The 21,008-nt window shown below is 47.8% G+C and overlaps 14 non-coding genes across 14 annotated transcripts; all 14 read right to left on the minus strand.

Moving 5' to 3' along the window:
- Nucleotides 1-240: 240 nt before the first annotated feature.
- Nucleotides 241-360, minus strand: trnal-caa (transfer RNA leucine (anticodon CAA)). The gene is made up of 2 exons: nt 323-360; nt 241-286 (listed from the first exon to the last, which is right to left on the minus strand). It is a non-coding gene; the product is annotated as a tRNA-Leu (tRNA).
- Nucleotides 361-1,079: 719 nt separating this feature from the next.
- trnal-caa (transfer RNA leucine (anticodon CAA)) lies at nt 1,080-1,199 on the minus strand. The gene is made up of 2 exons: nt 1,162-1,199; nt 1,080-1,125 (listed from the first exon to the last, which is right to left on the minus strand). It is a non-coding gene; the product is annotated as a tRNA-Leu (tRNA).
- A 1,329-nt stretch (nt 1,200-2,528) lies between these two features.
- On the minus strand, nt 2,529-2,648 carry trnal-uaa (transfer RNA leucine (anticodon UAA)). The gene is made up of 2 exons: nt 2,611-2,648; nt 2,529-2,574 (listed from the first exon to the last, which is right to left on the minus strand). It is a non-coding gene; the product is annotated as a tRNA-Leu (tRNA).
- A 1,826-nt stretch (nt 2,649-4,474) lies between these two features.
- On the minus strand, nt 4,475-4,594 carry trnal-caa (transfer RNA leucine (anticodon CAA)). The gene is made up of 2 exons: nt 4,557-4,594; nt 4,475-4,520 (listed from the first exon to the last, which is right to left on the minus strand). It is a non-coding gene; the product is annotated as a tRNA-Leu (tRNA).
- A 1,802-nt stretch (nt 4,595-6,396) lies between these two features.
- Nucleotides 6,397-6,516, minus strand: trnal-caa (transfer RNA leucine (anticodon CAA)). The gene is made up of 2 exons: nt 6,479-6,516; nt 6,397-6,442 (listed from the first exon to the last, which is right to left on the minus strand). It is a non-coding gene; the product is annotated as a tRNA-Leu (tRNA).
- Nucleotides 6,517-7,235: 719 nt separating this feature from the next.
- Nucleotides 7,236-7,355, minus strand: trnal-uaa (transfer RNA leucine (anticodon UAA)). The gene is made up of 2 exons: nt 7,318-7,355; nt 7,236-7,281 (listed from the first exon to the last, which is right to left on the minus strand). It is a non-coding gene; the product is annotated as a tRNA-Leu (tRNA).
- A 1,816-nt stretch (nt 7,356-9,171) lies between these two features.
- On the minus strand, nt 9,172-9,291 carry trnal-caa (transfer RNA leucine (anticodon CAA)). The gene is made up of 2 exons: nt 9,254-9,291; nt 9,172-9,217 (listed from the first exon to the last, which is right to left on the minus strand). It is a non-coding gene; the product is annotated as a tRNA-Leu (tRNA).
- A 719-nt stretch (nt 9,292-10,010) lies between these two features.
- On the minus strand, nt 10,011-10,130 carry trnal-uaa (transfer RNA leucine (anticodon UAA)). The gene is made up of 2 exons: nt 10,093-10,130; nt 10,011-10,056 (listed from the first exon to the last, which is right to left on the minus strand). It is a non-coding gene; the product is annotated as a tRNA-Leu (tRNA).
- A 1,816-nt stretch (nt 10,131-11,946) lies between these two features.
- On the minus strand, nt 11,947-12,066 carry trnal-caa (transfer RNA leucine (anticodon CAA)). The gene is made up of 2 exons: nt 12,029-12,066; nt 11,947-11,992 (listed from the first exon to the last, which is right to left on the minus strand). It is a non-coding gene; the product is annotated as a tRNA-Leu (tRNA).
- Nucleotides 12,067-13,864: 1,798 nt separating this feature from the next.
- On the minus strand, nt 13,865-13,984 carry trnal-caa (transfer RNA leucine (anticodon CAA)). The gene is made up of 2 exons: nt 13,947-13,984; nt 13,865-13,910 (listed from the first exon to the last, which is right to left on the minus strand). It is a non-coding gene; the product is annotated as a tRNA-Leu (tRNA).
- A 719-nt stretch (nt 13,985-14,703) lies between these two features.
- trnal-uaa (transfer RNA leucine (anticodon UAA)) lies at nt 14,704-14,823 on the minus strand. Its single transcript has 2 exons — nt 14,786-14,823; nt 14,704-14,749 (listed from the first exon to the last, which is right to left on the minus strand). It is a non-coding gene; the product is annotated as a tRNA-Leu (tRNA).
- Nucleotides 14,824-16,639: 1,816 nt separating this feature from the next.
- trnal-caa (transfer RNA leucine (anticodon CAA)) lies at nt 16,640-16,759 on the minus strand. Its single transcript has 2 exons — nt 16,722-16,759; nt 16,640-16,685 (listed from the first exon to the last, which is right to left on the minus strand). It is a non-coding gene; the product is annotated as a tRNA-Leu (tRNA).
- Nucleotides 16,760-17,478: 719 nt separating this feature from the next.
- Nucleotides 17,479-17,598, minus strand: trnal-uaa (transfer RNA leucine (anticodon UAA)). Its single transcript has 2 exons — nt 17,561-17,598; nt 17,479-17,524 (listed from the first exon to the last, which is right to left on the minus strand). It is a non-coding gene; the product is annotated as a tRNA-Leu (tRNA).
- A 1,814-nt stretch (nt 17,599-19,412) lies between these two features.
- Nucleotides 19,413-19,532, minus strand: trnal-caa (transfer RNA leucine (anticodon CAA)). The gene is made up of 2 exons: nt 19,495-19,532; nt 19,413-19,458 (listed from the first exon to the last, which is right to left on the minus strand). It is a non-coding gene; the product is annotated as a tRNA-Leu (tRNA).
- Nucleotides 19,533-21,008: the final 1,476 nt, after the last annotated feature.

A 21,008-nucleotide genomic window follows, 5' to 3' on the forward strand; every position in this document is an offset into this window, starting at 1 on the left:
ACACAAGCACACTCTCTCACACACATAAAAATTCACCCTCTCTCTGTCACAAACACACTCACTCACATAAACGCTCCCTCTCTCACACAATATTGCTGCAAATGCCTCAGCCTTATCTTTTAAACCGAGGGGTTGGATTCTTCCATCTTTGTGAAGGGGGAGTGACTCCTCTCCAAGAAGCTGTGAAATTTGGGGGCATTGTGTGGGTGTGGGAAGGTTTGTTTGAGGAAAAGTGGAGAATGTCAGGAGTGGGATTTGAACCCACGCCCCTAGGAAGGGACCAGAATTCACAAGCCCAGATGCAGAGCAAGGACTAACACTCCTTGAGTCTGGCGCCTTAGACCACTCGGCCATCCTGACAAGCTGCTGCAGATGCCTTTCCAGATGTCTTTCTCACTCTGTACAATTAGTCACCTTGCTCTTGTGCAGGCACAAAATGCAATTCCGCATTTCTGCAGCTCCCTTGCATTCACACTCAGCAACAATCCCTCATAGACACCCACTCTCTCTCACACACACACACTCTCTCTCTCACACACCCTCTCACACACACTGACACACACACTCCCTCTCACACACACACACACACTCTCACACAGACCCTCTCACACACTCTCTCACACACACTCTCTCTCTCACACAAACCCACACTCTCACACACACACTCTCTCACACAAACACACACTCTCTCTTACACACACACTCTCTCTCACACACACGCTCTTTCTCACACACACTAACAAATTCTTCCTCTCTCTCTCACACACAAACACACATACACTCTCTCACACACACACACACTCTCTCACATGCGCACACTCTCTCTCTCACACACAAGCACACTCTCTCACACACATAAAAATTAGCCCTCTCTCTGTCACAAACACACTCACTCACATAAACGCTCCCTCTCTCACACGCTCACACAAAATTGTTGCAAATGCCTCAGCCTTATCTTTGAAACCGAGGGGTTGGATTCTTCCATCTTTGTGAAGGGGGAGTGACTCCTCTCCAAGAAGCTGTGAAATTTGGGGGCAGTGTGTGGGTGTGGGAAGGTTTGTTTGGGGAAAAGGGGAGAATGTCAGGAGTGGGATTTGAACCCACGCCCCTAGAAAGGGACCAGAATTCACAAGCCCAGATGCAGAGCAAGGACTAACACTCCTTGAGTCTGGCGCCTTAGACCACTCGGCCATCCTGACAAGCTGCTGCAGATGCCCTTCCAGATGTCTTTCTCACTCTGTACAATTAGTCACCTTGCTCTTGTGCAGACACAAAATGCAATTCCGCATTTCTGCAGCTCCCTTGCATTCACACTCAGCAACAATCCCTCATACACAGTCTCACTCTCGCACTCACACACACACACACACTCACTCTCTCACATGCACATGCACACACACACTCTATCTGTCTCTCACACCCACACACAAACACACTCTCTCCCTCTCACACACACATATTCTCCCTCTTTCTGTCTCTCTCACACACACTCTCTCTCTCACATGCACATACTCTCTCACACACTCACTATCACACACACACTGTCACTCTCTCACACACACTCACTCTCTCACATGACACACTCACGCTCTCTCACTCTCTCTCACACACACATACTCTTTCTGTCTCACACACACACAAACACACTCACACAAAAACACACTCTCTCACGCACACACACAAAAATTCTCTCTTTCTCTCTCTCACACATACACACACACTCTCTCTCTCACACACGCGCTTTCTCTCTCTCTCACACACACACTCTTTCTGTCTCACACACACACACACACACTCTCTCTCACACAAACCCACACTCTCACACACACACTCTCTCACACAAACACACACTCTCTCTCACACACACACTCTCTCTCACACACACTAACAAATTCTTCCTCTCTCTCTCACACAAACACACACACTCTCTCACATGCACACATACACTCTCTCTCCCTCACACACACTCTTTCTCACACACACGCACTCTCTCTCTCTCTCTCACACACACACACACCCTCTCTCTCACACACATGCACTCTCTCTCACACACATACTCTCTCTCTCTCACAAACACACACTCTCTCTCACACACACATGCTCTCTCTCTCTATCCACACATATACACTCTCTCACAGACACACTCTCTCTCTCACACACAAACACATTTAGACATACACACTCTCTCTCACAAACACACACTCTCTCTCACACACACGCACTCTCTCTCTCACACAAACCCACACTCTCACACACACACTCTCTCACACAAACACACACTCTCTCTCACACACACACTCTCTCTCTCACACATAAAAATTCACCCTCTCTCTGTCACAAACACACTCACTCACATAAACGCTCCCTCTCTCACACAATATTGCTGCAAATGCCTCAGCCTTATCTTTGAAACCGAGGGGTTGGATTCTTCCATCTTTGTGAAGGGGGAGTGACTCCTCTCCAAGAAGCTGTGAAATTTGGGGGCATTGTGTGGGTGTGGGAAGGTTTGTTTGGGGAAAAGGGGAGAATGTCAGGAGTGGGATTTGAACCCACGCCCCTAGAAAGGGACCAGAATTCACAAGCCCAGATGCAGAGCAAGGACTAACATTCCTTAAGTCTGGCGCCTTAGACCACTCGGCCATCCTGACAAGCTGCTGCAGATGCCCTTCCAGATGTCTTTCTCACTCTGTACAATTAGTCACCTTGCTCTTGTGCAGACACAAAATGCAATTCCGCATTTCTGCAGCTCCCTTGCATTCACACTCAGCAACAATCCCTCATACACAGTCTCACTCTCGCACACACACACACACACACACACTCACTCTCTCACATGCACATGCACACACACACTCTATCTGTCTCTCACACCCACACACAAACACACTCTCTCCCTCTCACACACACATATTCTCCCTCTTTCTGTCTCTCTCACACACACTCTCTCTCTCACATGCACATACTCTCTCACACACTCACTATCACACACACACTGTCACTCTCTCACACACACTCACTCTCTCACATGACACACTCACGCTCTCTCACTCTCTCTCACACACACATACTCTTTCTGTCTCACACACACACAAACACACTCACACAAAAACACACTCTCTCACGCACACACACAAAAATTCTCTCTTTCTCTCTCTCACACATACACACACACTCTCTCTCTCACACACGCGCTTTCTCTCTCTCTCACACACACACTCTTTCTGTCTCACACACACACACACACACTCTCTCTCACACAAACCCACACTCTCACACACACACTCTCTCACACAAACACACACTCTCTCTCACACACACACTCTCTCTCACACACACTAACAAATTCTTCCTCTCTCTCTCACACAAACACACACACTCTCTCACATGCACACATACACTCTCTCTCCCTCACACACACTCTTTCTCACACACACGCACTCTCTCTCTCTCTCTCACACACACACACACCCTCTCTCTCACACACATGCACTCTCTCTCACACACATACTCTCTCTCTCTCACAAACACACACTCTCTCTCACACACACATGCTCTCTCTCTCTATCCACACATATACACTCTCTCACAGACACACTCTCTCTCTCACACACAAACACATGTAGACATACACACTCTCTCTCACAAACACACACTCTCTCTCACACACACGCACTCTCTCTCTCACACACACACCCAAACACTCACATGCACACACAATCTCTCTCACACATATATACACTCTCTCTCACATGCACACACACTCACACACTCTCTATCTGTCTCTCACACCCACACACAAACACACTCTCTCTCACATACACACACACACGCACTCTCTCTCACAGACACACTCTCTCTCACACACATTCTCTCTCACACACATTCTCTCTCACACACACTGTCATACACAGACACACAGACACACACTCTCTCTCACACACAGACTCATGCTCTCTCTGTCTCTCTCGCACAGACACATACAAATTCACTCTCTCTCACACACATATACACACCCTATCTCTCTCTCTCACACACACACTCTCTCTCACACTCACACATACACTTTATCTCTCTCACACACACACACACACACTCTCACAAACACACTCTATCTCTCCCATATACACACACTCTCTCACACACAAACTCACACACACACTCTCTCACACACATAATACTCTCTCTCACACACACACACTCTCCCTCCCTCTCACACACACACTCTCTCTCTCACACACAAGCACACTCTCTCACACACATAAAAATTCACCCTCTCTCTGTCACAAACACACTCACTCACATAAACGCTCCCTCTCTCACACAATATTGCTGCAAATGCCTCAGCCTTATCTTTTAAAACGAGGGGTTGGATTCTTCCATCTTTGTGAAGGGGGAGTGACTCCTCTCCAAGAAGCTGTGAAATTTGGGGGCATTGTGTGGGTGTGGGAAGGTTTGTTTGAGGAAAAGTGGAGAATGTCAGGAGTGGGATTTGAACCCACGCCCCTAGGAAAGGACCAGAATTCACAAGCCCAGATGCAGAGCAAGGACTAACACTCCTTGAGTCTGGCGCCTTAGACCACTCAGCCATCCTGACAAGCTGCTGCAGATGCCCTTCCAGATGTCTTTCTCACTCTGTACAATTAGTCACCTTGCTCTTGTGCAGACACAAAATGCAATTCCGCATTTCTGCAGCTCCCTTGCATTCACACTCAGCAACAATCCCTCATACACAGTCTCACTCTCGCACACACACACACACACACACACTCACTCTCTCACATGCACATGCACACACACACTCTCTATCTGTCTCTCACACCCACACACAAACACACTCTCTCCCTCTCACACACACATATTCTCCCTCTTTCTGTCTCTCTCACACACACTCTCTCTCTCACATGCACATACTCTCTCACACACTCACTATCACACACACACTGTCACTCTCTCACACACACTCACTCTCTCACATGACACACTCACGCTCTCTCACTCTCTCTCACACACACACATACTCTTTCTGTCTCACACACACACAAACACACTCACACAAAAACACACTCTCTCACGCACACACACAAAAATTCTCTCTTTCTCTCTCTCACACATACACACACACTCTCTCTCTCACACACGCGCTTTCTCTCTCTCTCACACACACACTCTTTCTGTCTCACACACACACACACTCTCTCTCACACAAACCCACACTCTCACACACGCTCTCTCACACAAACACACACTCTCTCTCACACACACACTCTCTCTCACACACACTAACAAATTCTTCCTCTCTCTCTCACACAAACACACACACTCTCTCACATGCACACATACACTCCCTCTCCCTCACACACACTCTTTCTCACACACACGCACTCTCTCTCTCTCTCTCACACACACACACCCTCTCTCTCACACACATACTCTCTCTCTCTCACAAACACACACTCTCTCTCACACACACATGCTCTCTCTCTCTATCCACACATATACACTCTCTCACAGACACACTCTCTCTCTCACACACAAACACATGTGGACATACACACTCTCTCTCACAAACACACACTCTCTCTCACACACACGCACTCTCTCTCTCACACACACACCCAAACACTCACATGCACACACAATCTCTCTCACACACATATACACTCTCTCTCACATGCACACACACTCACACACTCTCTATCTGTCTCTCACACCCACACACAAACACACTCTCTCTCACATACACACACACACGCACTCTCTCTCACAGACACACTCTCTCTCACACACATTCTCTCTCACACACATTCTCTCTCACACACACTGTCATACACAGACACAAAGACACACACTCTCTCTCACACACAGACTCATGCTCTCTCTGTCTCTCTCGCACAGACACATACAAATTCACTCTCTCTCACACACATATACACACCCTATCTCTCTCTCTCACACACACACTCTCTCTCACACTCACACATACACTTTATCTCTCTCACACACGCACACACACACTCTCACAAACACACTCTATCTCTCCCATATACACACACTCTCTCACACACAAACTCACACACACACTCTCTCACACACATAATACTCTCTCTCACACACACACACTCTCCCTCCCTCTCACACACACACTCTCTCTCTCACACACAAGCACACTCTCTCACACACATAAAAATTCACCCTCTCTCTGTCACAAACACACTCACTCACATAAACGCTCCCTCTCTCACACAATATTGCTGCAAATGCCTCAGCCTTATCTTTTAAACCGAGGGGTTGGATTCTTCCATCTTTGTGAAGGGGGAGTGACTCCTCTCCAAGAAGCTGTGAAATTTGGGGGCATTGTGTGGGTGTGGGAAGGTTTGTTTGAGGAAAAGTGGAGAATGTCAGGAGTGGGATTTGAACCCACGCCCCTAGGAAGGGACCAGAATTCACAAGCCCAGATGCAGAGCAAGGACTAACACTCCTTGAGTCTGGCGCCTTAGACCACTCGGCCATCCTGACAAGCTGCTGCAGATGCCTTTCCAGATGTCTTTCTCACTCTGTACAATTAGTCACCTTGCTCTTGTGCAGGCACAAAATGCAATTCCGCATTTCTGCAGCTCCCTTGCATTCACACTCAGCAACAATCCCTCATAGACACCCACTCTCTCTCACACACACACACTCTCTCTCTCACACACCCTCTCACACACACTGACACACACACTCCCTCTCACACACACACACACACTCTCACACAGACCCTCTCACACACTCTCTCACACACACTCTCTCTCTCACACAAACCCACACTCTCACACACACACTCTCTCACACAAACACACACTCTCTCTTACACACACACTCTCTCTCACACACACGCTCTTTCTCACACACACTAACAAATTCTTCCTCTCTCTCTCACACACAAACACACATACACTCTCTCACACACACACACACTCTCTCACATGCGCACACTCTCTCTCTCACACACAAGCACACTCTCTCACACACATAAAAATTAGCCCTCTCTCTGTCACAAACACACTCACTCACATAAACGCTCCCTCTCTCACACGCTCACACAAAATTGTTGCAAATGCCTCAGCCTTATCTTTGAAACCGAGGGGTTGGATTCTTCCATCTTTGTGAAGGGGGAGTGACTCCTCTCCAAGAAGCTGTGAAATTTGGGGGCAGTGTGTGGGTGTGGGAAGGTTTGTTTGGGGAAAAGGGGAGAATGTCAGGAGTGGGATTTGAACCCACGCCCCTAGAAAGGGACCAGAATTCACAAGCCCAGATGCAGAGCAAGGACTAACATTCCTTAAGTCTGGCGCCTTAGACCACTCGGCCATCCTGACAAGCTGCTGCAGATGCCCTTCCAGATGTCTTTCTCACTCTGTACAATTAGTCACCTTGCTCTTGTGCAGACACAAAATGCAATTCCGCATTTCTGCAGCTCCCTTGCATTCACACTCAGCAACAATCCCTCATACACAGTCTCACTCTCGCACACACACACACACACACACTCACTCTCTCACATGCACATGCACACACACACTCTATCTGTCTCTCACACCCACACACAAACACACTCTCTCCCTCTCACACACACATATTCTCCCTCTTTCTGTCTCTCTCACACACACTCTCTCTCTCACATGCACATACTCTCTCACACACTCACTATCACACACACACTGTCACTCTCTCACACACACTCACTCTCTCACATGACACACTCACGCTCTCTCACTCTCTCTCACACACACATACTCTTTCTGTCTCACACACACACAAACACACTCACACAAAAACACACTCTCTCACGCACACACACAAAAATTCTCTCTTTCTCTCTCTCACACATACACACACACTCTCTCTCTCACACACGCGCTTTCTCTCTCTCTCACACACACACTCTTTCTGTCTCACACACACACTCTCTCACACACAAACCCACACTCTCACACACACACTCTCTCACACAAACACACACTCTCTCTCACACACACACTCTCTCTCACACACACTAACAAATTCTTCCTCTCTCTCTCACACAAACACACACACTCTCTCACATGCACACATACACTCTCTCTCCCTCACACACACTCTTTCTCACACACACGCACTCTCTCTCTCTCTCTCACACACACACACACCCTCTCTCTCACACACATGCACTCTCTCTCACACACATACTCTCTCTCTCTCACAAACACACACTCTCTCTCACACACACATGCTCTCTCTCTCTATCCACACATATACACTCTCTCACAGACACACTCTCTCTCTCACACACAAACACATGTAGACATACACACTCTCTCTCACAAACACACACTCTCTCTCACACACACGCACTCTCTCTCTCACACACACACCCAAACACTCACATGCACACACAATCTCTCTCACACACATATACACTCTCTCTCACATGCACACACACTCACACACTCTCTATCTGTCTCTCACACCCACACACAAACACACTCTCTCTCACATACACACACACACGCACTCTCTCTCACAGACACACTCTCTCTCACACACATTCTCTCTCACACACATTCTCTCTCACACACACTGTCATACACAGACACACAGACACACACTCTCTCTCACACACAGACTCATGCTCTCTCTGTCTCTCTCGCACAGACACATACAAATTCACTCTCTCTCACACACATATACACACCCTATCTCTCTCTCTCACACACACACTCTCTCTCACACTCACACATACACTTTATCTCTCTCACACACACACACACACACTCTCACAAACACACTCTATCTCTCCCATATACACACACTCTCTCACACACAAACTCACACACACACTCTCTCACACACATAATACTCTCTCTCACACACACACACTCTCCCTCCCTCTCACACACACACTCTCTCTCTCACACACAAGCACACTCTCTCACACACATAAAAATTCACCCTCTCTCTGTCACAAACACACTCACTCACATAAACGCTCCCTCTCTCACACAATATTGCTGCAAATGCCTCAGCCTTATCTTTTAAACCGAGGGGTTGGATTCTTCCATCTTTGTGAAGGGGGAGTGACTCCTCTCCAAGAAGCTGTGAAATTTGGGGGCATTGTGTGGGTGTGGGAAGGTTTGTTTGAGGAAAAGTGGAGAATGTCAGGAGTGGGATTTGAACACACGCCCCTAGGAAGGGACCAGAATTCACAAGCCCAGATGCAGAGCAAGGACTAACACTCCTTGAGTCTGGCGCCTTAGACCACTCGGCCATCCTGACAAGCTGCTGCAGATGCCTTTCCAGATGTCTTTCTCACTCTGTACAATTAGTCACCTTGCTCTTGTGCAGGCACAAAATGCAATTCCGCATTTCTGCAGCTCCCTTGCATTCACACTCAGCAACAATCCCTCATAGACACCCACTCTCTCTCACACACACACACTCTCTCTCTCACACACCCTCTCACACACACTGACACACACACTCCCTCTCACACACACACACACACTCTCACACAGACCCTCTCACACACTCTCTCACACACACTCTCTCTCTCACACAAACCCACACTCTCACACACACACTCTCTCACACAAACACACACTCTCTCTTACACACACACTCTCTCTCACACACACGCTCTTTCTCACACACACTAACAAATTCTTCCTCTCTCTCTCACACACAAACACACATACACTCTCTCACACACACACACACTCTCTCACATGCGCACACTCTCTCTCTCACACACAAGCACACTCTCTCACACACATAAAAATTAGCCCTCTCTCTGTCACAAACACACTCACTCACATAAACGCTCCCTCTCTCACACGCTCACACAAAATTGTTGCAAATGCCTCAGCCTTATCTTTGAAACCGAGGGGTTGGATTCTTCCATCTTTGTGAAGGGGGAGTGACTCCTCTCCAAGAAGATGTGAAATTTGGGGGCAGTGTGTGGGTGTGGGAAGGTTTGTTTGGGGAAAAGGGGAGAATGTCAGGAGTGGGATTTGAACCCACGCCCCTAGAAAGGGACCAGAATTCACAAGCCCAGATGCAGAGCAAGGACTAACATTCCTTAAGTCTGGCGCCTTAGACCACTCGGCCATCCTGACAAGCTGCTGCAGATGCCCTTCCAGATGTCTTTCTCACTCTGTACAATTAGTCACCTTGCTCTTGTGCAGACACAAAATGCAATTCCGCATTTCTGCAGCTCCCTTGCATTCACACTCAGCAACAATCCCTCATACACAGTCTCACTCTCGCACACACACACACACACACACTCACTCTCTCACATGCACATGCACACACACACTCTATCTGTCTCTCACACCCACACACAAACACACTCTCTCCCTCTCACACACACATATTCTCCCTCTTTCTGTCTCTCTCACACACACTCTCTCTCTCACATGCACATACTCTCTCACACACTCACTATCACACACACACTGTCACTCTCTCACACACACTCACTCTCTCACATGACACACTCACGCTCTCTCACTCTCTCTCACACACACATACTCTTTCTGTCTCACACACACACAAACACACTCACACAAAAACACACTCTCTCACGCACACACACAAAAATTCTCTCTTTCTCTCTCTCACACATACACACACACTCTCTCTCTCACACACGCGCTTTCTCTCTCTCTCACACACACACTCTTTCTGTCTCACACACACACTCTCTCACACACAAACCCACACTCTCACACACACACTCTCTCACACAAACACACACTCTCTCTCACACACACACTCTCTCTCACACACACTAACAAATTCTTCCTCTCTCTCTCACACAAACACACACACTCTCTCACATGCACACATACACTCTCTCTCCCTCACACACACTCTTTCTCACACACACGCACTCTCTCTCTCTCTCTCACACACACACACACCCTCTCTCTCACACACATGCACTCTCTCTCACACACATACTCTCTCTCTCTCACAAACACACACTCTCTCTCACACACACATGCTCTCTCTCTCTATCCACACATATACACTCTCTCACAGACACACTCTCTCTCTCACACACAAACACATGTAGACATACACACTCTCTCTCACAAACACACACTCTCTCTCACACACACGCACTCTCTCTCTCACACACACACCCAAACACTCACATGCACACACAATCTCTCTCACACACATATACACTCTCTCTCACATGCACACACACTCACACACTCTCTATCTGTCTCTCACACCCACACACAAACACACTCTCTCTCACATACACACACACACGCACTCTCTCTCACAGACACACTCTCTCTCACACACATTCTCTCTCACACACATTCTCTCTCACACACACTGTCATACACAGACACACAGACACACACTCTCTCTCACACACAGACTCATGCTCTCTCTGTCTCTCTCGCACAGACACATACAAATTCACTCTCTCTCACACACATATACACACCCTATCTCTCTCTCTCACACACACACTCTCTCTCACACTCACACATACACTTTATCTCTCTCACACACACACACACACACTCTCACAAACACACTCTATCTCTCCCATATACACACACTCTCTCACACACAAACTCACACACACACTCTCTCACACACATAATACTCTCTCTCACACACACACACTCTCCCTCCCTCTCACACACACACTCTCTCTCTCACACACAAGCACACTCTCTCACACACATAAAAATTCACCCTCTCTCTGTCACAAACACACTCACTCACATAAACGCTCCCTCTCTCACACAATATTGCTGCAAATGCCTCAGCCTTATCTTTTAAACCGAGGGGTTGGATTCTTCCATCTTTGTGAAGGGGGAGTGACTCCTCTCCAAGAAGCTGTGAAATTTGGGGGCATTGTGTGGGTGTGGGAAGGTTTGTTTGAGGAAAAGTGGAGAATGTCAGGAGTGGGATTTGAACACACGCCCCTAGGAAGGGACCAGAATTCACAAGCCCAGATGCAGAGCAAGGACTAACACTCCTTGAGTCTGGCGCCTTAGACCACTCGGCCATCCTGACAAGCTGCTGCAGATGCCCTTCCAGATGTCTTTCTCACTCTGTACAATTAGTCACCTTGCTCTTGTGCAGACACAAAATGCAATTCCGCATTTCTGCAGCTCCCTTGCATTCACACTCAGCAACAATCCCTCATACACAGTCTCACTCTCGCACACACACACACACACACTCACTTTCTCACATGCACATGCACACACACACTCTCTATCTGTCTCTCACACCCACACACAAACACACTCTCTCCCTCTCACACACACATATTCTCCCTCTTTCTGTCTCTCTCACACACACTCTCTCTCTCACATGCACATACTCTCTCACACACTCACTATCACACACACACTGTCACTCTCTCACACACACTCACTCTCTCACATGACACACTCACGCTCTCTCACTCTCTCTCACACACACACATACTCTTTCTGTCTCACACACACACAAACACACTCACACAAAAACACACTCTCTCACGCACACACACAAAAATTCTCTCTTTCTCTCTCTCACACATACACACACACTCTCTCTCTCACACACGCGCTTTCTCTCTCTCTCACACACACACTCTTTCTGTCTCACACACACACACACTCTCTCTCACACAAACCCACACTCTCACACACGCTCTCTCACACAAACACACACTCTCTCTCACACACACACTCTCTCTCACACACACTAACAAATTCTTCCTCTCTCTCTCACACAAACACACACACTCTCTCACATGCACACATACACTCCCTCTCCCTCACACACACTCTTTCTCACACACACGCACTCTCTCTCTCTCTCTCACACACACACACCCTCTCTCTCACACACATACTCTCTCTCTCTCACAAACACACACTCTCTCTCACACACACATGCTCTCTCTCTCTATCCACACATATACACTCTCTCACAGACACACTCTCTCTCTCACACACAAACACATGTGGACATACACACTCTCTCTCACAAACACACACTCTCTCTCACACACACGCACTCTCTCTCTCACACACACACCCAAACACTCACATGCACACACAATCTCTCTCACACACATATACACTCTCTCTCACATGCACACACACTCACACACTCTCTATCTGTCTCTCACACCCACACACAAACACACTCTCTCTCACATACACACACACACGCACTCTCTCTCACAGACACACTCTCTCTCACACACATTCTCTCTCACACACATTCTCTCTCACACACACTGTCATACACAGACACAAAGACACACACTCTCTCTCACACACAGACTCATGCTCTCTCTGTCTCTCTCGCACAGACACATACAAATTCACTCTCTCTCACACACATATACACACCCTATCTCTCTCTCTCACACACACACTCTCTCTCACACTCACACATACACTTTATCTCTCTCACACACGCACACACACACTCTCACAAACACACTCTATCTCTCCCATATACACACACTCTCTCACACACAAACTCACACACACACTCTCTCACACACATAATACTCTCTCTCACACACACACACTCTCCCTCCCTCTCACACACACACTCTCTCTCTCACACACAAGCACACTCTCTCACACACATAAAAATTCACCCTCTCTCTGTCACAAACACACTCACTCACATAAACGCTCCCTCTCTCACACAATATTGCTGCAAATGCCTCAGCCTTATCTTTTAAACCGAGGGGTTGGATTCTTCCATCTTTGTGAAGGGGGAGTGACTCCTCTCCAAGAAGCTGTGAAATTTGGGGGCATTGTGTGGGTGTGGGAAGGTTTGTTTGAGGAAAAGTGGAGAATGTCAGGAGTGGGATTTGAACACACGCCCCTAGGAAGGGACCAGAATTCACAAGCCCAGATGCAGAGCAAGGACTAACACTCCTTGAGTCTGGCGCCTTAGACCACTCGGCCATCCTGACAAGCTGCTGCAGATGCCTTTCCAGATGTCTTTCTCACTCTGTACAATTAGTCACCTTGCTCTTGTGCAGGCACAAAATGCAATTCCGCATTTCTGCAGCTCCCTTGCATTCACACTCAGCAACAATCCCTCATAGACACCCACTCTCTCTCACACACACACACTCTCTCTCTCACACACCCTCTCACACACACTGACACACACACTCCCTCTCACACACACACACACACTCTCACACAGACCCTCTCACACACTCTCTCACACACACTCTCTCTCTCACACAAACCCACACTCTCACACACACACTCTCTCACACAAACACACACTCTCTCTTACACACACACTCTCTCTCACACACACGCTCTTTCTCACACACACTAACAAATTCTTCCTCTCTCTCTCACACACAAACACACATACACTCTCTCACACACACACACACTCTCTCACATGCGCACACTCTCTCTCTCACACACAAGCACACTCTCTCACACACATAAAAATTAGCCCTCTCTCTGTCACAAACACACTCACTCACATAAACGCTCCCTCTCTCACACGCTCACACAAAATTGTTGCAAATGCCTCAGCCTTATCTTTGAAACCGAGGGGTTGGATTCTTCCATCTTTGTGAAGGCGGAGTGACTCCTCTCCAAGAAGCTGTGAAATTTGGGGGCAGTGTGTGGGTGTGGGAAGGTTTGTTTGGGGAAAAGGGGAGAATGTCAGGAGTGGGATTTGAACCCACGCCCCTAGAAAGGGACCAGAATTCACAAGCCCAGATGCAGAGCAAGGACTAACATTCCTTAAGTCTGGCGCCTTAGACCACTCGGCCATCCTGACAAGCTGCTGCAGATGCCCTTCCAGATGTCTTTCTCACTCTGTACAATTAGTCACCTTGCTCTTGTGCAGACACAAAATGCAATTCCGCATTTCTGCAGCTCCCTTGCATTCACACTCAGCAACAATCCCTCATACACAGTCTCACTCTCGCACACACACACACACACACACTCACTCTCTCACATGCACATGCACACACACACTCTATCTGTCTCTCACACCCACACACAAACACACTCTCTCCCTCTCACACACACATATTCTCCCTCTTTCTGTCTCTCTCACACACACTCTCTCTCTCACATGCACATACTCTCTCACACACTCACTATCACACACACACTGTCACTCTCTCACACACACTCACTCTCTCACATGACACACTCACGCTCTCTCACTCTCTCTCACACACACATACTCTTTCTGTCTCACACACACACAAACACACTCACACAAAAACACACTCTCTCACGCACACACACAAAAATTCTCTCTTTCTCTCTCTCACACATACACACACACTCTCTCTCTCACACACGCGCTTTCTCTCTCTCTCACACACACACTCTTTCTGTCTCACACACACACTCTCTCACACACAAACCCACACTCTCACACACACACTCTCTCACACAAACACACACTCTCTCTCACACACACACTCTCTCTCACACACACTAACAAATTCTTCCTCTCTCTCTCACACAAACACACACACTCTCTCACATGCACACATACACTCTCTCTCCCTCACACACACTCTTTCTCACACACACGCACTCTGTCTCTCTCTCTCACACACACACACACCCTCTCTCTCACACACATGCACTCTCTCTCACACACATACTCTCTCTCTCTCACAAACACACACTCTCTCTCACACACACATGCTCTCTCTCTCTATCCACACATATACACTCTCTCACAGACACACTCTCTCTCTCACACACAAACACATGTAGACATACACACTCTCTCTCACAAACACACACTCTCTCTCACACACACGCACTCTCTCTCTCACACACACACCCAAACACTCACATGCACACACAATCTCTCTCACACACATATACACTCTCTCTCACATGCACACACACTCACACACTCTCTATCTGTCTCTCACACCCACACACAAACACACTCTCTCTCACATACACACACACACGCACTCTCTCTCACAGACACACTCTCTCTCACACACATTCTCTCTCACACACATTCTCTCTCACACACACTGTCATACACAGACACACAGACACACACTCTCTCTCACACACAGACTCATGCTCTCTCTGTCTCTCTCGCACAGACACATACAAATTCACTCTCTCTCACACACATATACACACCCTATCTCTCTCTCTCACACACACACTCTCTCTCACACTCACACATACACTTTATCTCTCTCACACACACACACACACACTCTCACAAACACACTCTATCTCTCCCATATACACACACTCTCTCACACACAAACTCACACACACACTCTCTCACACACATAATACTCTCTCTCACACACACACACTCTCCCTCCCTCTCACACACACACTCTCTCTCTCACACACAAGCACACTCTCTCACACACATAAAAATTCACCCTCTCTCTGTCACAAACACACTCACTCACATAAACGCTCCCTCTCTCACACAATATTGCTGCAAATGCCTCAGCCTTATCTTTTAAACCGAGGGGTTGGATTCTTCCATCTTTGTGAAGGGGGAGTGACTCCTCTCCAAGAAGCTGTGAAATTTGGGGGCATTGTGTGGGTGTGGGAAGGTTTGTTTGAGGAAAAGTGGAGAATGTCAGGAGTGGGATTTGAACACACGCCCCTAGGAAGGGACCAGAATTCACAAGCCCAGATGCAGAGCAAGGACTAACACTCCTTGAGTCTGGCGCCTTAGACCACTCGGCCATCCTGACAAGCTGCTGCAGATGCCTTTCCAGATGTCTTTCTCACTCTGTACAATTAGTCACCTTGCTCTTGTGCAGGCACAAAATGCAATTCCGCATTTCTGCAGCTCCCTTGCATTCACACTCAGCAACAATCCCTCATAGACACCCACTCTCTCTCACACACACACACTCTCTCTCTCACACACCCTCTCACACACACTGACACACACACTCCCTCTCACACACACACACACACTCTCACACAGACCCTCTCACACACTCTCTCACACACACTCTCTCTCTCACACAAACCCACACTCTCACACACACACTCTCTCACACAAACACACACTCTCTCTTACACACACACTCTCTCTCACACACACGCTCTTTCTCACACACACTAACAAATTCTTCCTCTCTCTCTCACACACAAACACACATACACTCTCTCACACACACACACACTCTCTCACATGCGCACACTCTCTCTCTCACACACAAGCACACTCTCTCACACACATAAAAATTAGCCCTCTCTCTGTCACAAACACACTCACTCACATAAACGCTCCCTCTCTCACACGCTCACACAAAATTGTTGCAAATGCCTCAGCCTTATCTTTGAAACCGAGGGGTTGGATTCTTCCATCTTTGTGAAGGGGGAGTGACTCCTCTCCAAGAAGCTGTGAAATTTGGGGGCAGTGTGTGGGTGTGGGAAGGTTTGTTTGGGGAAAAGGGGAGAATGTCAGGAGTGGGATTTGAACCCACGCCCCTAGAAAGGGACCAGAATTCACAAGCCCAGATGCAGAGCAAGGACTAACATTCCTTAAGTCTGGCGCCTTAGACCACTCGGCCATCCTGACAAGCTGCTGCAGATGCCCTTCCAGATGTCTTTCTCACTCTGTACAATTAGTCACCTTGCTCTTGTGCAGACACAAAATGCAATTCCGCATTTCTGCAGCTCCCTTGCATTCACACTCAGCAACAATCCCTCATACACAGTCTCACTCTCGCACACACACACACACACACACTCACTCTCTCACATGCACATGCACACACACACTCTATCTGTCTCTCACACCCACACACAAACACACTCTCTCCCTCTCACACACACATATTCTCCCTCTTTCTGTCTCTCTCACACACACTCTCTCTCTCACATGCACATACTCTCTCACACACTCACTATCACACACACACTGTCACTCTCTCACACACACTCACTCTCTCACATGACACACTCACGCTCTCTCACTCTCTCTCACACACACATACTCTTTCTGTCTCACACACACACAAACACACTCACACAAAAACACACTCTCTCACGCACACACACAAAAATTCTCTCTTTCTCTCTCTCACACATACACACACACTCTCTCTCTCACACACGCGCTTTCTCTCTCTCTCACACACACACTCTTTCTGTCTCACACACACACTCTCTCACACACAAACCCACACTCTCACACACACACTCTCTCACACAAACACACACTCTCTCTCACACACACACTCTCTCTCACACACACTAACAAATTCTTCCTCTCTCTCTCACACAAACACACACACTCTCTCACATGCACACATACACTCTCTCTCCCTCACACACACTCTTTCTCACACACACGCACTCTCTCTCTCTCTCTCACACACACACACACCCTCTCTCTCACACACATGCACTCTCTCTCACACACATACTCTCTCTCTCTCACAAACACACACTCTCTCTCACACACACATGCTCTCTCTCTCTATCCACACATATACACTCTCTCACAGACACACTCTCTCTCTCACACACAAACACATGTAGACATACACACTCTCTCTCACAAACACACACTCTCTCTCACACACACGCACTCTCTCTCTCACACACACACCCAAACACTCACATGCACACACAATCTCTCTCACACACATATACACTCTCTCTCACATGCACACACACTCACACACTCTCTATCTGTCTCTCACACCCACACACAAACACACTCTCTCTCACATACACACACACACGCACTCTCTCTCACAGACACACTCTCTCTCACACACATTCTCTCTCACACACATTCTCTCTCACACACACTGTCATACACAGACACACAGACACACACTCTCTCTCACACACAGACTCATGCTCTCTCTGTCTCTCTCGCACAGACACATACAAATTCACTCTCTCTCACACACATATACACACCCTATCTCTCTCTCTCACACACACACTCTCTCTCACACTCACACATACACTTTATCTCTCTCACACACACACACACACTCTCACAAACACACTCTATCTCTCCCATATACACACACTCTCTCACACACAAACTCACACACACACTCTCTCACACACATAATACTCTCTCTCACACACACACACTCTCCCTCCCTCTCACACACACACTCTCTCTCTCACACACAAGCACACTCTCTCACACACATAAAAATTCACCCTCTCTCTGTCACAAACACACTCACTCACATAAACGCTCCCTCTCTCACACAATATTGCTGCAAATGCCTCAGCCTTATCTTTTAAACCGAGGGGTTGGATTCTTCCATCTTTGTGAAGGGGGAGTGACTCCTCTCCAAGAAGCTGTGAAATTTGGGGGCATTGTGTGGGTGTGGGAAGGTTTGTTTGAGGAAAAGTGGAGAATGTCAGGAGTGGGATTTGAACACACGCCCCTAGGAAGGGACCAGAATTCACAAGCCCAGATGCAGAGCAAGGACTAACACTCCTTGAGTCTGGCGCCTTAGACCACTCGGCCATCCTGACAAGCTGCTGCAGATGCCCTTCCAGATGTCTTTCTCACTCTGTACAATTAGTCACCTTGCTCTTGTGCAGACACAAAATGCAATTCCGCATTTCTGCAGCTCCCTTGCATTCACACTCAGCAACAATCCCTCATACACAGTCTCACTCTCGCACACACACACACACACACACACACACTCACTCTCTCACATGCACATGCACACACACACTCTCTATCTGTCTCTCACACCCACACACAAACACACTCTCTCCCTCTCACACACACATATTCTCCCTCTTTCTGTCTCTCTCACACACACTCTCTCTCTCACATGCACATACTCTCTCACACACTCACTATCACACACACACTGTCACTCTCTCACACACACTCACTCTCTCACATGACACACTCACGCTCTCTCACTCTCTCTCACACACACACATACTCTTTCTGTCTCACACACACACAAACACACTCACACAAAAACACACTCTCTCACGCACACACACAAAAATTCTCTCTTTCTCTCTCTCACACATACACACACACTCTCTCTCTCACACACGCGCTTTCTCTCTCTCTCACACACACACTCTTTCTGTCTCACACACACACACACTCTCTCTCACACAAACCCACACTCTCACACACACTCTCTCACACAAACACACACTCTCTCTCACACACACACTCTCTCTCACACACACTAACAAATTCTTCCTCTCTCTCTCACACAAACACACACACTCTCTCACATGCACACATACACTCCCTCTCCCTCACACACACTCTTTCTCACACACACGCACTCTCTCTCTCTCTCACACACACACACCCTCTCTCTCACACACATGCACTCTCTCTCACACACATACTCTCTCTCTCTCACAAACACACACTCTCTCTCACACACACATGCTCTCTCTCTCTATCCACACATATACACTCTCTCACAGACACACTCTCTCTCTCACACACAAACACATGTAGACATACACACTCTCTCTCACAAACACACACTCTCTCTCACACACACGCACTCTCTCTCTCACACACACACCCAAACACTCACATGCACACACAATCTCTCTCACACACATATACACTCTCTCTCACATGCACACACACTCACACACTCTCTATCTGTCTCTCACACCCACACACAAACACACTCTCTCTCACATACACACACACACGCACTCTCTCTCACAGACACACTCTCTCTCACACACATTCTCTCTCACACACATTCTCTCTCACACACACTGTCATACACAGACACAAAGACACACACTCTCTCTCACACACAGACTCATGCTCTCTCTGTCTCTCTCGCACAGACACATACAAATTCACTCTCTCTCACACACATATACACACCCTATCTCTCTCTCTCACACACACACTCTCTCTCACACTCACACATACACTTTATCTCTCTCACACACACACACACACACTCTCACAAACACACTCTATCTCTCCCATATACA

Source organism: Chiloscyllium plagiosum, unplaced genomic scaffold (assembly GCF_037043375.1).
Source record: "Chiloscyllium plagiosum isolate Xiang-an unplaced genomic scaffold, Cpla_swu_hap1 HiC_scaffold_24, whole genome shotgun sequence".
NCBI lineage: Eukaryota > Metazoa > Chordata > Chondrichthyes > Orectolobiformes > Hemiscylliidae > Chiloscyllium > Chiloscyllium plagiosum.